This window comes from Podarcis erhardii (assembly GCF_964252035.2).
Source record: "Podarcis erhardii genome assembly, chromosome: 16".
Classification (NCBI taxonomy): Eukaryota; Metazoa; Chordata; class Lepidosauria; order Squamata; family Lacertidae; genus Podarcis; species Podarcis erhardii.
The window spans coordinates 24,186,451-24,202,573 of NC_138514.1; the positions used below are offsets into that span (position 1 = coordinate 24,186,451).

At 45.4% G+C, this 16,123-nt stretch overlaps 1 long non-coding RNA gene across 1 annotated transcript; it reads right to left on the minus strand.

Annotated features, from left to right (window-relative positions):
* Positions 1–5,747: 5,747 nt before the first annotated feature.
* On the minus strand, positions 5,748–15,005 carry LOC309331169. The gene is made up of 3 exons (XR_014151746.1): positions 14,842–15,005; positions 8,612–9,150; positions 5,748–6,230 (listed from the first exon to the last, which is right to left on the minus strand). It is a non-coding gene; the product is annotated as an uncharacterized lncRNA (long non-coding RNA).
* Between the last annotated feature and the right edge of the window lie 1,118 nt (positions 15,006–16,123).

Here is a 16,123-nt window from a genome sequence, read left to right on the forward strand (position 1 = left end):
AAGTCCAAAGAAGTGATGAAATTATGTCTGTGATAGAAGTAAGACTGTTTATTATTTGTGCATTTATATTTAAAAACTTTAATAAATATTTATAAAAAAAAAAAAAAAAAACCCCACACTTTGGTTTTGAGGTTCCTTCCATTTCCCTGTGTAGTTGTGTGTTAGCCTGTTTCTCAATAAACAGCCACTTGTTCTGGGCTTATAAAATGAGCACCCCTGCCTTATATTCAGTGGGGCTGGCCTCAAACATAAAAGCCCAGACAGATAGGGCTTTTTCTTTCTTTCTTTCTTGGTTGGGAACCCTTCTCTGATGAGGCCCCTCCAACGGTAGACTGTGTTGGAGAGAACCACTGCAGTCTTTTTCAGGAGAAAGATTAATGGTGTGGAAGGAGGAGGAACAGACCAGGAGGAAGACACACACAGAGAAATGGACTGGTGTGTTCAGCTAAGATGAAGACCAAGACTGAAGAAGTATCTTGTATTGCACCACATTCTCTACAGCTGCACTCAACCCATACATTCAAAGCCCATGACTTTCCCCAAAGAATCCCAGGAACAGGTCATTTCTTGATGGTGCTGGGAATTGTAGCTCTGTGAAAGGGGAAACTAGAGTTCCGAGGACTGCACGGAGGAGATGTCATGCTCTTTCAATGTACTGCGTGGTACAGCAACCTATGTCTTTACTGAGGCTCTGCTGCCCTCTTTTGGTCCTGTATTTATTTGTTTTTTGCACTCAGAGAACCTTTTGAGTCGTGTTCATCACATTAAAATAGCAATGCTTTTCAAAAGCAGAAACTGGAGCATGGGAGAGGCAGGAGGTCGATGTGACAGATCTCTGGGTTTTATGATAATAACAACAAAATTGCACACACATACCAAATTAGTACTAGTAACAAGAAGGAAGCTGGTGCAGGTGAATGGCTTAGGTGTCACCAGGAGCGGATTTTGTGTGTGGAAGGACTATGATGAGCTCAGTTCAGCTCTAGTACACCAACCAAATTTCCCTGGCTCAGAATTTTTCAACCCTTAAGGGTACATCTTTCACACCAGGCTCTGAATCGTGGATCTCAGGGTTCTAGTGAAAAACAAAGTAGATCATGTGAGCCTGATTTTTTTTTTAAAAAAAAATAAATTCCCAGAGGGTGACTTTAATATCTGCACAGAGCCTTCTCTTGGGCCGCCTCGAGACTTCATGGCCTCCATAGGTCTCTCTTGGGCGATCATCAGGCCAACACACCAGGCAGGGCACTCTCTTGATTCACTGTAACTAAGTCAAGTTTTACAGCCTGTGCTTTCTGACTGATGTATGGAGAGGCACATGAACCTGACCTTTGAAGAGCTTGTAAGTAAACCAATTTTTAACTTACCAAACTTGTGGCCTTTTAGGGAAAAAGGGGAACTTTGGAAGGAACTTGATAGAGCAATTTTAAAGGTCTAACGGTCTGTATTTCCATGCTTTACTTTGCTGCATGTTTTGTGATTTTAAATCTCTGCTGGGGTTCTCTCACCAAAGAATACTTGCCACAAATCTAGATCTTAGCATACAGGAATTCTCATTTTATACTTTTTCCTTGCTGCCAACACCTTATGCTATATTATTCTGATTAAAGATTGTATCACTGCTTTTTAGTCTGTATTCAAGCCTGATAAAGAGCACTGAAATTCTTTCCACTAGTGTTGCTGTTGCTACCGACTCCAGAAGAACTCTTGCGTTTGGCAAAACATTTATGTATTTATTGTATTTTTTAAAAATAATATTTATTAAAGTTTCAAAAATTACAGAAAGAAAAAGTAAAAAATGCCACATTAAACAAAAGCAAAACAACACATCACAATATATATAAAAAGAAAAAAAGACACAGAGAAATAGAACCCGCTAAACAAAAACAAAAACACAAAGAAAAATGCATCAAATCTCCTCATTACTAATCTTTCATTAGCTTATTTCCTTGACCTCCTCCCACCTCCCTTTTTTGTATTCTAGGTCAATTATCCATTTCAGCAAATCCTTTCCCTCTTTTAAAATTTTTGTCCTGTAAATTGTCTTAATATAATGTAACTTTACTTTTCCTCCTTTCACCAATTAACAGTCAGTTATTCCCAAATCCTTTATATCATTCCTGCTAAAATCATATAATATTATTCCAACATCCTTCTAACAGATATTAATTTTACAATGTTTCTGTAAATAGTCTTTAAATTTCCTCCAAATAACATTTCTGCTAAATCCCATTTATGTATTTATTGTAAGCCACAGCGATTAATTAACAGGTGCTAGAATTGCAATGAGTTACAAACTGAAATTCAAAGGCATCTCATTGACAAAATGGATGATGAGAATCTGGGATCTGCTGCTTGTGTGGAAACTTTGCAAATACTATTGCAATCGCTGAAGTTAGATTGGGAAACAAAAGCTTTGTTGAATAATGGACCATTTCTGTTATGCTTTAGAGCAGTACAGTGTCGGGTGAGGTTCTGTCTTGTGATTTACTGAGAACACTGTGAAACAGACCACATGAAACAGGGTTGTGATGAGATAGAGAGGGCAGGATATGAACCTAGAAAGTTATTGCGACACATTTGAAAGGGCAGAAAACAATGATATAGTATTTATTTATTTATGTACGAACCCTTCACCATAAGAGCAACATCATAACCATACAGATACCAAAAACATAAAATGATTCTTTTGATGCCACTCACAATATAAGCGACTGCACCAAACCCTCATGCTCATTTTCCCTAAGAAATTTGCGAATATGCAATTGCTGGTATTGAGATTAACACTAGAGGGGGCTTTGAATTCACAAATGCCTTCAGAAACCCCCAGAGGAGCTGAAAGGAGCTACTTCAGTCCATTTTTGAATGTGGCAAGGGAAGAGATCAAGGACTTTCTTCTGGAAAGCAACCTGGGGGGGGGGATGGACGACAAAGTTACCTAATTAGCACTCTTCGAAGCAATAGATGAAGCAAAATCTTCCGAAATTTGCAGTTACCTTTGAATGTTACGATGCAGTGCTCCAACTAATCGATGTGCACAGAAATGCACACATTGCTGTTGGAGTGTATTGGTCCTCTACCCATGCTCAGCCTGTATATTTGTATATAAAATGCCACAGCCTCCTGTGGCTTCTTTCCACAGAAAATAAAACCTGGTCAAATGCTGTGCCTTGGGAAAGTCTCAACAGTAGGGAAAGAGGGAAGACTGTAACTCCTGTCTGTTGAACTGGGATAGCTCACTTGACAGAGCATGAGACTCTTAATCTCAGGGTTGTGGGTTCGAGCCCCACATTGTGCAAAAGATTCCCAATGGTCCCTGTGGTCCCCTCCAACTTTACAATTCTATGGTTTTGATTGCCCTTGGTTGTTGTGCTCAATTCCTGATTTCAGGCTTCCTATATAGGTTAATGTAGTGATGTATGGAAGTGAGAGCTGGACCATAAAGAAGGCTGATCGCCAAAGAATTGATGCTTTTGAATTATGGTGCTGGAGGAGACTTGAGAGTCCCATGGATCAAAGATCAAACCTATCCGTTCTAGAGGAAATCAGCCCTGAGTGCTCACTGGAAGGACAGATCCTGAAGCTGAGGCTCCAATACTTTGGCCACCTCATGAGAAGCGAAGACCCTGCAAAAGACCCTGATGCTGGGAAAGATGGAGGGCACAAGGAGAAGGGGATGACAGAGGACAAGATGGTTGGACAGTGTTCTTGAAGCTATCAGCATGAGTTTGACTAAACTGCGGGAGGCAGTGGAAGACAGGAGTGCCTGGTGTGTTCTGGTCCATGGGGTCATGAAGAGTCGGACACGACTAAACGACTAAACAACAACAACAACATATAGGTTATCTATCTATCATCTATCTATCATCATCATCTATCTATCATCATCTATCTATCTATCTATCATCTATCTATCTATCATCTATCTATCTATCATCTATCTATCTATCTATCTATCTATCTATCTATCTATCATCTATCTATCATCTATCTATATCTATCTATCATCTATCTATCTATCTATCTATCTATCTATCTATCATCTATCATCTATCTATCTATATCTATCTCTCTATCTCTCTATCTCTCATATCTATCTATCTATCTATCTATCTATCTATCTATCTATCTATCATCTATCTCTATCTCTATCTATCTATCATCTATCTATCTATCTATCTATCTATCTATCTATCTATCTATCATATCTATCTATCTATCTATCTATCTATCTATCTATCTATCTATCTATCTATCTATCATCTATCTATCTATCATCTATCTATCTATCTATCTATCTATCTATCTATCTATCTATCTATCATCTATCTATATCTATCTCTCTATCTCTCATATCTATCTATCTATCTATCTATCTATCTATCTATCTATCTATCTATCTATCTATCATCTATCTATCTATCTATCTATCATCTATCTATCTATCTATCTATCTATCTATCTATCTATCATCTATCTATTTTTCTATCAATCTAATCCATGGGGAAACTGTGCTTGACAGCTGCTTGTCTACAACTCCCATCATCCCTGACTATCTATCTATCTATTTAATCCATGGGGGAGGGGGGCACTTTGGGACTGCAGCTGTGAGGTTCGGGCAATGCACTGGCAGATTCAATCTAGAGCTCCCTCTGCCCCATCACTGCCCACTCTCTTCCCTGGTACTTGGTGGCAATGCTGCTGCGTCAAGGGGGCAGGTCCTTCCTTGCTGGCTGCCCTTGGATGGGAGGTGGATCCAGCATTAGGGCCACAGGTCCCCCCAATTCCTGATCTGGGTTGGCATGAACCAACCAAAGATAAACACAGGAGAGGTTTAGGCAGCATCAGGTCTGCCGATCAGTGTGGTCCAGTGGGCTTGAATAGGGTAAATCAATCTCACAGGTAAATTTTGGAATGAAAACTTTGGCAGCAATTGAGCCAAGAGTTCGAGTGCTGTGTCCACAAGTGGGAGCATTTTTGTTTTTAGATTTTTAAATTGTGTCTAAAGGCAGTTAACCTGAAAAAGCAGAAGAGGCACCCATCAGGAAGAGATGGCCTTTGCAGTAGCCAGCCCCTGATTACCGAGCCAGGTTCAAGGTCCTTGTATTAATATTCAAAGCCCTGGACAACTGAGGTCAGGGACTGCCCGAACCCTTCTATTCCAGCTTGATCACTGATATCATTTGCTAGGACACTGTCAGTCATTCCCCAAGTTGGCGAGGCTCATTTGACAAAAAAAAAAAAAAAAAAAACACACCAAAAAAACACACCAAGCCTTTATGGTCATCAGCCCAGTCCTGTGGAACTCTCTGCCACTTGAGATTCAGCAGGTGCCTTCTAGGTGAACTTTTAAATGCCTGCCAAAGAACTTCAATTCCACCAGGCCTATGCAGGCAATTAAGAATACACCCTTCCACCATGGTTAACTGATGTCTGTTTTTTTATATATATACTTTGCATGGCTTTTTATTGTATGGTTCTCATGGCTGTAAATCGCTGTAAATTGTGAGACACAGCAGTATACAGATATTTATTAATAATAATAAATAAAACAATGAATACATAGTTTCTGCTTGATTCAAGTAGGTCTGCCGTAGTCAAAATAAATTAAAACAATTCTTTAAAAAGATAGTTAAAAAGACTCTTCTTAAAAACATAAGAACTCCCTTAAAAAAATCAAGTCCTCAGAAAAGTTATATAATCTAAGAAAGTCTTTAAAAGAATCCTCCCAGAAGAATTGTAAATTAAAAAGTAGCCCCTTAGAGACCAACTGAGTAGTTTTAGGTATAAACTTTCGTGTGCGTGCACAGTTCTTCAGAGAGTTCTTCAGAGAGTTCTTCAGAGAGTTCCTGTTTGCCAGCCATGTCAGCGCTCCACTGCGTTTGCTTGCACCAGATGGAAGTTCAACTTCCCAAGCAAGTCGGTAAACAAGTGTTGGAAATAATTGCGCAGTTGTCACCCCCATCATTGAGCAGAGCTCTATTTTAAAACGCCAGTTTAGCCCCAAGGTTCGGGAGGGAGGGCAGGGCAGTTTCTGGCAAGGCCCAGCTGTCTGAGTGCAGCATACACTGGGCTCTTCAAAGCCCCAGGCCGGGTGTCTCAGCGCCAGACTGTCCTGGCTGGGAGAGCAGGGAGGCTGAGAAGAGCAGGCAGGCCTTGCTAATGGTGTTTTGACGTATCACTTCAAGCACAATCTGCGCCGCTCGGAAACAGCTGCTCAGAACCCGATGCTGGATGATGGAAGAGAGGAGGGTGAGATGGAGGTTGGAGGTGGAAATTAATGGGAGGTCTAACCTTTTTCGTGTGTGTGTGTGTGTGTGTGTGTGTGTGTGATACAAAATAATGCAAAATACAGCATTACAGACCCTTCAAGTACTCTTGTTTTCCAGGGAGACCGTCCTGGATTTGCAGAAGCCATCCCAGTTTCTGATTTGATCCTCAGATGGTCTTCATTCCTTAGGACGTCTCTATTTTCGCTAGAGGGTATGGAATGAAAAGGTAAAGGTAAAGGGACCCCTGACCATTAGGTCCAGTCGTGGATGACTCTGGAGTTGCGGCGCTCATCTTGCTTTATTGGCCGAGGGAGCTGGCATACAGCTTCCGGGTCATGTGGCCAGCATGACAAAGCCGCTTCTGGCAAACCAGAGCAGTTCACGGAAATGCCGTTTACTTTGCTGCCGGAGTGGTACCTATTTATCTACTTGCACTTTGATGTGCTTTTGAACTGCTAGATTGGCAGGAGCAGGGACCGAGCAACAGAAGCTCAACCTGTCGCAGGGATTTGAACTGCCGACCTTCTGATCGTCAAGCCCTAGGCTCTGTGGTTTAGAAATCTGGGAGGCAGGGCCGTGGTTAGCAGATGCGGCACCTGTATGCAAATAAGCAGCTTCGGCAGGTGAGAAAACGAGCATAGAAGCAGCACTGAGGATGGGGACACGTCCATATTTCCCTTCTTAGCATTTTCCCAGTCAACATTGCCCCGCAGCAACCCCCCAGCCATGTTTTCACCCACAGGGAACAATGTTTACTGTTCAAAGCAATGGGTCGGTTGTGATTGGGTGGAGCAGGCTAAACTAATGAGAGATAAGAGATGGCAGGTTATTCTTTGAGTCGTTGGATGTATGGTACAGATGGGGCACACATAGTCACCTTAAACTTACAAGTAAGGCTCTTTTACTCCACACTACTACTGCAAAAGCGGGGGGGGGGGCACAGTGTTAAAAGAGGTACTCAGATCAGGATCAGCACCCCCGTAAGTCCTCCTAGGCTGCAGTCCTAAGCTACATTCACATCATACCTTTAAAGCACTATGACACATACCTCTCAACTGTCCTGTTTTAAGTGGGACATCCCGGAATTACAGAAGCCATCCTGAATCCCAGGATGTCCTGTGTTGGTTCCTGGCCCCGAAAGACATGTGTCTCAATTTTCCTGTGCAGCATGTTAGAGGGTATTATGATACCACTTTAAACAGTCATGGTTCCCCCCCCCCCAAGCATCCTGGGAAATGTAGTTTGTGCAGAGACCCCCTATTCTCCTCATGGAGCTACAATTCTCAGAGTGGTTTAACCATCCATCCCTCTTCCCAGGGAATTTTAAGCATTGTAGCTTGGGGGGTGGGGTGGAGAGGAATGGGGTCTCATAATATTACATAGCACCCTGAACGAACTGCATTTCCTAGGATTCTGTGGGGAATACCATGTCTGTTGAAGCAGTATAAGACTGCTTTAAACATTGGTATGGTGAGGCAAAACCTACTCCAGGGAAAAAGCGAGGCAGTAACTTGCCTGCTCATTTCTCCCCCTCACATAATCCATCTTTAATTCCATTTTCTGAGCCAAATCATTCCTCCACGGCCCAGCTTGAAATTCACAGGATCCCTGAATGTGCAGTACAGGAAGATGTCAGTTTTTAAAGCTATGGGTGAAGGGTTTATATATCCTCAGGCAGTACGTGATGAGATGCTGTTGAGAGGAAGAGAGGCAAATCATGCCAAGTGGCTGATTTCAAAGAGGCTTCCAGAAAGTCCTTAATGCCAGAAATGCACTCCTCAAACTTTGCCACCACAAAGATGGGCTTTTCTGTTACTGCACTCCTCTTTCTCAGGAAACTGTTTAATGTTGGAATATGGTGTGGCTTCCAGTTGAATTGAGCACTCATCCTGATTAAGAGCATAAGAAGCAGCCTTCTGGATCAGGTCAGTGGCCCACTCAGTCCAGCATCCTGTTCTCACAGTGGCCACTCAGATCCCTCAAAAGCAGGACCCCCGAGCACAAGAGCCCTCCCCACACTACTGACTTCACTTACAGGTATTCAGAAGTATTAGTAGAGTGGTACCTCTTGTTACGTCAGTCTCTGGTTGCGTTTTTTCAGGATACGAACTTGGCAAACCTGGAAGTGTATACCTCTGGGTTTCGCTGCACGTGCATGCGCAGAAGCGCTCTATTGCACCGCGCATGTGCGCAGAAGCGGCACTCTAGTTGTGGACTTTTTGGGGTGCGAACGACACCCTGGAACGGGTCGAGTCCATAACTAGAGGTACCACTGTACCTCCAACTGCGGAGGCAAAACATAGCCATCCATAATCTTATCCTCCATGAATTTGCCTTACCTTCTTTAAAAGCCATTCCAGTCGATGGCCATCACTGCCTCTTGTGAAAGTGAGTTCCTTTCCTTTTTTGTCTGCCCTGCATCTTCCAACATTCGGCTTCATTGGATGCCCATGACTTCTAGAAAGGGAGAAAATCTTTCCTAAATCTATCCCCCTTCTCCATGACATGCGCCCCTACCGAGTTTGTTTTGCAGGCATAGCCAGACCTGTGGGGTTTGTCCATCAACTGTAGAGAGAGCTCCCATCTCAGCTTTTGACTCCCACGAGCCGTTTTGTGCGTTTGGGGTCCATGCATGCGGAGAATGTGATGCTGAACTATGCAGACTTCTTGCCCCGATGCCAAGAAAGCGGCCAGATTTCAGGCAACCAACTGCGCACTGTAAAAATGCAGAGGCCAGCGATGACATGACGAGGAAGAGTTCCAGCTTGGTTGGGTCAGGACCCCGTTTGTGCAGGTGGCACGGAGAGAAAGGAAGTTTTGTTCCAGCCAGAGCTCAGAGCAGAGGCAGCATGGGAAGGGCTCTTGGTGATGGATTGCCCTGTGAAAAGAAATGGCAGGAGGGCTTTCTGTACAATTCTCTTTTCTAAAGCTCCCCACCCCCACCCTGTGCCATCATCCATAAGGTTAATCTTATCATCAAGAAAACTGATTGGAATGGCGTTGGTGGCTGCATCCCTGGAACCATCTATCTTTGAAGACAAGGAAGATGGACATCATTTGAGTCTCCTTCAGTCTGCAATATGTGTTTGTCAGGGATGTTGGAGAATGCTGACAAAATTGGAAAGGGGAGCGGTAATTGGGTGGTGTTGGAAATCAATCCGGGGAATGCAATCCGCATTCGCTACTGTTGCTGCTTTCAGCCTGCAAGCCATACATGCTTTATTACACCCACCCCTCATCTGCACGGCATTTCCTTTGCACAGACATGAACAGGGTGCAACAATGCGACAACAAAGTGATTTATGTCACTTACGTAAGTTACATAATTTTGCCCCAGCAAAAATTTCATTTTTGGTGGAAGTTGGCCTGCAGTGGAATGCAAACAGTGCTGCATGCAAAGAGTACTGACTGGAGTGGGGAAAGGTGCCTTCTTACATCCCTAGTAGTTATATTCGGCAGCTGTGGACATCTGGCAGCCACACCGTTTTAATGCCTTTGCTTACAGTCCAACCACCAATATCTGATCACCCCATCTGTGCATATGTAGAAGCGAAAGAGCTGAGATAATAATATCAACAAAGGTTGTTTCAGCCTTCATCAACCTAGTGCCCTCCAGAAGTTATGGACTACAATTTCCATCAGTCCCAGTCCCAGCCAGCTTGGCAGAGGTTGGTGTACACATTTGTGTTGCTTTTGTGTTTTTTTGGTTTGCTTGGGCCGTGTGCGAAATCAGGGTTGAAATTGCCATGTGCCTTTGTTCTAAACCCACAGTCCCCAAATTGCGGGTTGCTCTTTTGATTTTAATAGGAGCTGAATTTTACCTCTTCCGATGCGGAGGAAAGAGTTTCTATTTATCTGCTATAATGTTCTCGCTCAAGACCAGTTGAAAGGAAGAAAACCTTTTAGAACATTAAGGGGAAGATCTGGACTATTAATTTTAATGGGAGCTGGGTCCGTATATCCCTTAGGCAGCTTGGGCATGGGAGGGGGGAGCCCTCCACTTAATGCCATCTCTGCTTTTCAAAACCTCTAGAAAGCATCTATATTCCCCCCCCCCCCGGTGGTCCTTGAGAGTCAGGCCTGCATGTAGATCTGGCGAGGAAAGCGGCAATTTATAGAGGCAAATGCGACAAATGAAGGAATATCACTCCCCGCTTTGCATTACAACAAGGGAGAAAGGGGATGGCTTTGGATCTGCTTGCGCTCCCAGGAGGTCACTGAGAGTTGAAGTCCCGTTCAGCCGCTCGCCTCACCAGGTGGAACAATCTGCAATGCGCAGCCCCTTGGCGTCAATGCACAACATCCCGATCTCAGCCTGTTTTCCCCATCGGCAAATGCCACAAGCTTGGCTGGGCGGCTATTGATGTTACAAACACACAGAGAGATGCAGAACCTGTTGGAAAAAAGGAGCCTCTGAATCAAGAGAGTCCCCCCCTCCTCCCCACAAGAAATGGGCCTTTTGAGCACGGAGCTCAGCAAGAGGAGAAGGAAACCAGATCGCTGGCTTTGCTCCTGCTGGGTCTTCCTCAGACAAACATGGAATGTGTTAACATCCATACGTCTTCCGAGTTGATGAATGGAGGAAGGGTTCAAGGTCATAAAGTCATGGAGAAGAGTTGCCTCGAAATCCATGTTAAGAATGTAAGGAGGACCCTGAGCTGCATCAGAATGACTCTAATGAAGCATCTGGCCCAGCATCCTGCACTCACAGTGGCCAATCAGATGCCTGCATGGGAAGCTGGGAAGCAAGACTTGAGCACAACAACCAAGGGCAATCAAAATCATAGAACTGAAGAGTTTGAAGGCACCTTGAGGGCCATCTAGTTCAAGCCCCTGAAATGCAGGAATCTTTTGCCCAACGTGGGGCTCGCTCAAACCCACAACAGTGAGATTAAGAGTCTCTGACTCTCCTGACTGAGCTATCCCAGTCAAGGTAAAGGTAAAGGGTAAAGGGACCCCTGACCATTAGGTCTAGTCATGGCCGACTCTGGGGTTGCAGCACTCATCTCGCTTTATTGGCTGAGGGAGCCGGCGTACAGCTTCCGGGTTATGTGGCCAGCATGACTAAGCCGCTTCTGGCGAACCAGAGCAGCACATGGAAACGCCGTTTACCTTCCCACCAGAGCAGTACCTATTTATCTACTTGCACTTTGACGTGCTTTTGAATGCTAGGTTGGAGCTCACAGGGATTCGAACCGCTGACCTTCTGATTGGCAAGTCCTAGGCTCTGTGGTTTAACTCACAGCACCACCTGCGTCCCAGTCAAGAGGGCAGAGCAATTCCTCTATGAAGGAGAATTGCAGTATTTGGGACCTCTTCGTTTAGGGAAAAGGCGAGCGACAGGCGACATGGTAGACGTTTATGAAATTATGCATGGCATGGAGATAAGCTTTTCTCCCTTTCTCATAACACTAGAACTGGTGGGCATCTAATGAAGCTCAGTGTTGGGAAATGCAGGACAGATAAAAGAACACCCTTCTTCATGCAGCGCATAGTTAAACTATGGAACTTGCTCCCATGGGAGACTGTGACACCCAACAAACTAGATGGCTTCAAAAGAGGATTAGAAAATTCATGGAGGAGAGGGCATCTGGTTGGCCATACGAGAATGGAATGCTGGAGGAGATGGGCCATTGGCCTGATGCAACAAGCTTCTCCTATGTTCAACAGCACTCTCCCAACTTGGGATGCCCAGGAGGAGCTGGTATTCAGAGGTGTACTGTCTCTGGCAGTGGAGGTAGAGCACCGTCCCCCTGGCTAGTAGCCACTGATAGCTTTATTCTCTGTGAATTTCTTTAATCCTCTTTTCAAAAAACATTTGAGCTGGTGGCCTTGGCTGCACCTTGTGGAAGCAAATCCCATAGCTTAACTAATGCACTGCATGGTGAAATACTTCCTTTTGTCTGCCTTGATTCTTCTAGTCATTCAACTTTATTGACTCTCCCCAAATTCTCATATTGGAAGGGAAGGAGGAAAACTGCTCCCTGCTCACTTTCTTCACACAACACATAGCCCGTCATCTAGCTCAGTATAGTCTATAGTGGCCAGCAGTGGCTCTCGAGGTTCTTAGGCAGGATGCTTCCCCTGCCCTACCTGGGATACTAGGGTTGGAACATGGGGCCTTGCAAGGCACATCACTGAGCTACGACATACCCTGCAATTTTCCTCTGATGAAAATAGGGACATTCTATTCAATAATAATAACTTAATAATAATAATAATAATAATAATAATAATAATAATAATAATTTATTTATACCCCGCCCATCTGGCTGGGCCTCCCCAGCCACTCTGGGTGGCTTCCATAGAAACCAAAAATACACTAAAATATCACACGTTAAAAACTTCCCGGAACAGGGCTGCCTTAAGATGTCTTCTGAATGTCAGGTAGTTGTTTATCACTTTGACATCTGCTGGAAGGGCGTTCCACAGGGCGGGCGCCACTACCGAGAAGGCCCTATGCCTGGTTCCCTGTAGCTTTGCTTCTCGCAATGAGGGAACCGCCAGAAGGCCCTCGGTGCAGGACCTCAGCGTCCGGGCAGAACGATGGGGGTGGAGACGCTCCTTCAGGTATACTGGACCGAGGCCGTTTAGGGCTTTAAAGGTCAGCACCAACACTTTGAATTGTGCTAGGAAATGTACTGGGAGCCAATGTAGGTCTTTCAAGACCGGTCTTATATGGTCTCGGCGGCCGCTCCCAGTCACCAGTCTAGCTGCCGCATTCTGGATTTGTTGTAGTTTCTGAGTCACCTTCAAAGGTAGCCCCATGTAGAGTGCATTGCAGTAGTCCAAGCGGGAGATAACCAGAGCATGCACCACTCTGGCGAGACAGTCCGCAGGCAGATAGGGTCTCAGCCTATGTACCAGATGGAGCTGGTAAACAGCTGCCCTGGACACAGATTTGACCTGTGCCTCCATGGACAGCTGTGAGTCCAAAATGACTCCCAGGCTGCACACCTGGTCCTTCAGGGGCACAGTTACCCCATTCAGGACCAGGGAATCCTCCACACCTGCCCGCCTCCTGTCCCCCCAAAACAGTACTTCTGTCTTGTCAGGATTCAACCTCAATCTGTTAGCCGCCATCCATCCTCCAACCACCTCCAGACACTCACACAGGACCTTCACCGCCTTCACAGGTTCTGATTTAAAAGAGAGGTAGAGCTGGGTATCATCTGCATACTGATGAACACCCAGCCCAAACCTCCTGATGATCTCTCCCAGCGGCTGCATGTAAATATTGAAAAGCATGGGGGAGAGGACAGAACCCTGAGGCACCCCACAAGTAAGAGCCCAGGGGTCTGAACACTCATCCCCCCCCACCACTTTCTGAACACAGCCCAGGAGGCTTCACCCATCTGACTGGGTTGCCCCAGCCACTCTGGGCAGCTTCTGACATATGTAAAAACATAATAAAATATTAAACATCTGAAAACTTCCCTATGCAGGGCTGCCTTTAGACATCTTCTAAAGGTTGTATAGTTACTTTTCTCCTTGGCTTGGGGGTCACATAACTCCATACCTTCTGACATTTCTTGGATGAAAATAGGGACATCCTAAGGAAAAGCAGTTGGACGCGGGTGGCGCTGTGGGTTAAACCACAGAGCCTAGGACTTGCTGATCAGAAGGTCAGTGGTTCGAATCCCCACGATGGGGTGAGCTACTGTTGCTCAGTCCCTGCTCCTGCCAACCTAGCAGTTTGAAAGCACATCAAAGTGCAAGTAGATAAATAGGTACCGCTCCGGCGGGAAGGTAAACGGCGTTTCCATGTGCTGCTCTAGTTCGCCAGAAGCGGCTTAGTCATGCTGGCCACATGACCTGGAAGCTGTACGCCGGCTCCCTCGGCCAATAAAGCGAAATGAGCGCCGCAACCCCAGAGTCAGCCACGACTGGACCTAATGGTCAGGGGTCCCTTTACCTTTAAGGAAAAGCAGAACATTCCAGGATCCAATCAGAAACCAGGATGGCTTCTGTAAATCTCGGACTGTCCATGGAAAATAGGGGCAATTGGAAGGTCTGCTACAGCCTTGCAAGTTCTTGACCCCCTCTGCAGCCTCTCTCCCTCAAATGCCTTGCCCTGAGGCATGAACTAGGTCAGCAGACCAGCTTTTGACATGCTGCTAAATGTGTGACCTTATTCAGGGTACCAGGTGCCATGCAAACAGCCCAGGTGAAATATGGCTCACAGAACGCAGGTGAACTATTAGTGAAGCTGTGGCCAGAGTTTGGTTGCCCTGTTGCTAAGCTTGGCGGCTGTGCTGTCTGGACTGTGGGCCGTGGTGTGCCTCCCTGGAATCTGGGCCATTTGTGGATTTCTGTGCCATGTTGAAATGTTGGTCTCCGTCTAGGAAAAAGTTCAGGCAGGACCCCTTGGAAGATCAATGGAGGGTGTCGGCGAGGGGTGGGGGGTGGGAAGCAGGTGACCGCCGGAGTCTCAGCCAGACAGGGCTCGTCTTTCAGCAGCTGTAAGCCATTTATTAGTTGGGTTTTAATGTTTCCGAAAAAGCCCCGTTGGGTGGGCAGAGGCTGGAGAGAGACAAGTGTGGGGAAGGGGGAAAAATGTGTTAATTACCAGTCCATTTGTGTGACGCAGGTCTGGCCCAGTCTGTCATCTCTTCTCCCCCCCACCCCCCGACTAGCCTTCCATTTTCATGTGGGGATCCCGGTGGGGCCTTTGTTGCCCGGGATCACCATGGAGACGGCAGCTGCAGCTGACTCTCCCTGTTAGAACAAACCGCCAGCGCCTCAGAAACCATTTTGGAAGCATTTGTCCCGACAGCTTCTGCTAATCTCTCTTTCATTTGTAATTATCTTATCACACAAGCATTCTCGCGGTGCTATCACAGCATTTCCTTTCTTCCTCTCCCACCCCCCCCCCGCCATTGCCGCCCACCCCACACGGCCACAAATGCCCCTCGGGGCATTTGGGTGTGTTAGCAAAGGTAAAGGGCAGCGGCAGAGTGCCCAGCCTGAAATGGACAGAGCAGGCTTCAAACAGGCCTGAGTCCCAACAGGCCTCCTTGTCATGGGTCTGGCGCAATTGAAGTTGGCCGAGTTCTGGGGCTTGGAGCCCTTTGAGGCTGGCCGTGATATCTCTGCCAAGAATAATTGAACAAATAGTTTTATCAGGGAGAATCGACAGCTGTAGAGAGAGCGAGAGCAGGCGATTTCTAGAGGATTAGGGAAGAGCTGTGAAAGGGGACTCTCACGGGAAGTGGATTCGGTCAGCCAAGAACAAATGTTGAAGGCTTTGAGGTTTTTCTCTCTTATTTGGGGGTTTGTTTTCTTCGTTTATTTTTTCATTTGCAGAAAAAATTATAAGTTGCTGAATAATAATAATAATAATAAATAATCTCTGAAAGTGCAGACAGAAAACAAAACGAAACATCCTCTTCTACTATATTGTCGCACACTACCCCAATCTCTGAGCGGTACCAATCGCTGGTTTCCTCAGAATGAGGGACAGAGGAAATTGTGGTGTCTTCAGGATATAGAGTTTATTTACACATACATACAACCTGAGCCCACGATGGAGGTGGGGGAATTAATTTAGCTAAAAGTTCGTCCATTAAAAAAAATCATTTTACATTGAAATCTAGATACCGAGGAAGAAGGTTCTTGCCACAGCCCTCTCACTGAAATCTTCATTTTATTAATCTGAGCAGATACCAGGGTGGAAAACAACACAAAGACACACCCACAAATTCACATAATATGCAACAACAAGACCGCTAGAATTCCTTCCAATCAACTGGAGCACCTAAAAATAGGATTAAGCCAATGCCAATAGACTAAACAACTGAAACCCTCCGGCCTTTGCCAGACGTTGAATTTGCGAATTTTAAATAAGTCCT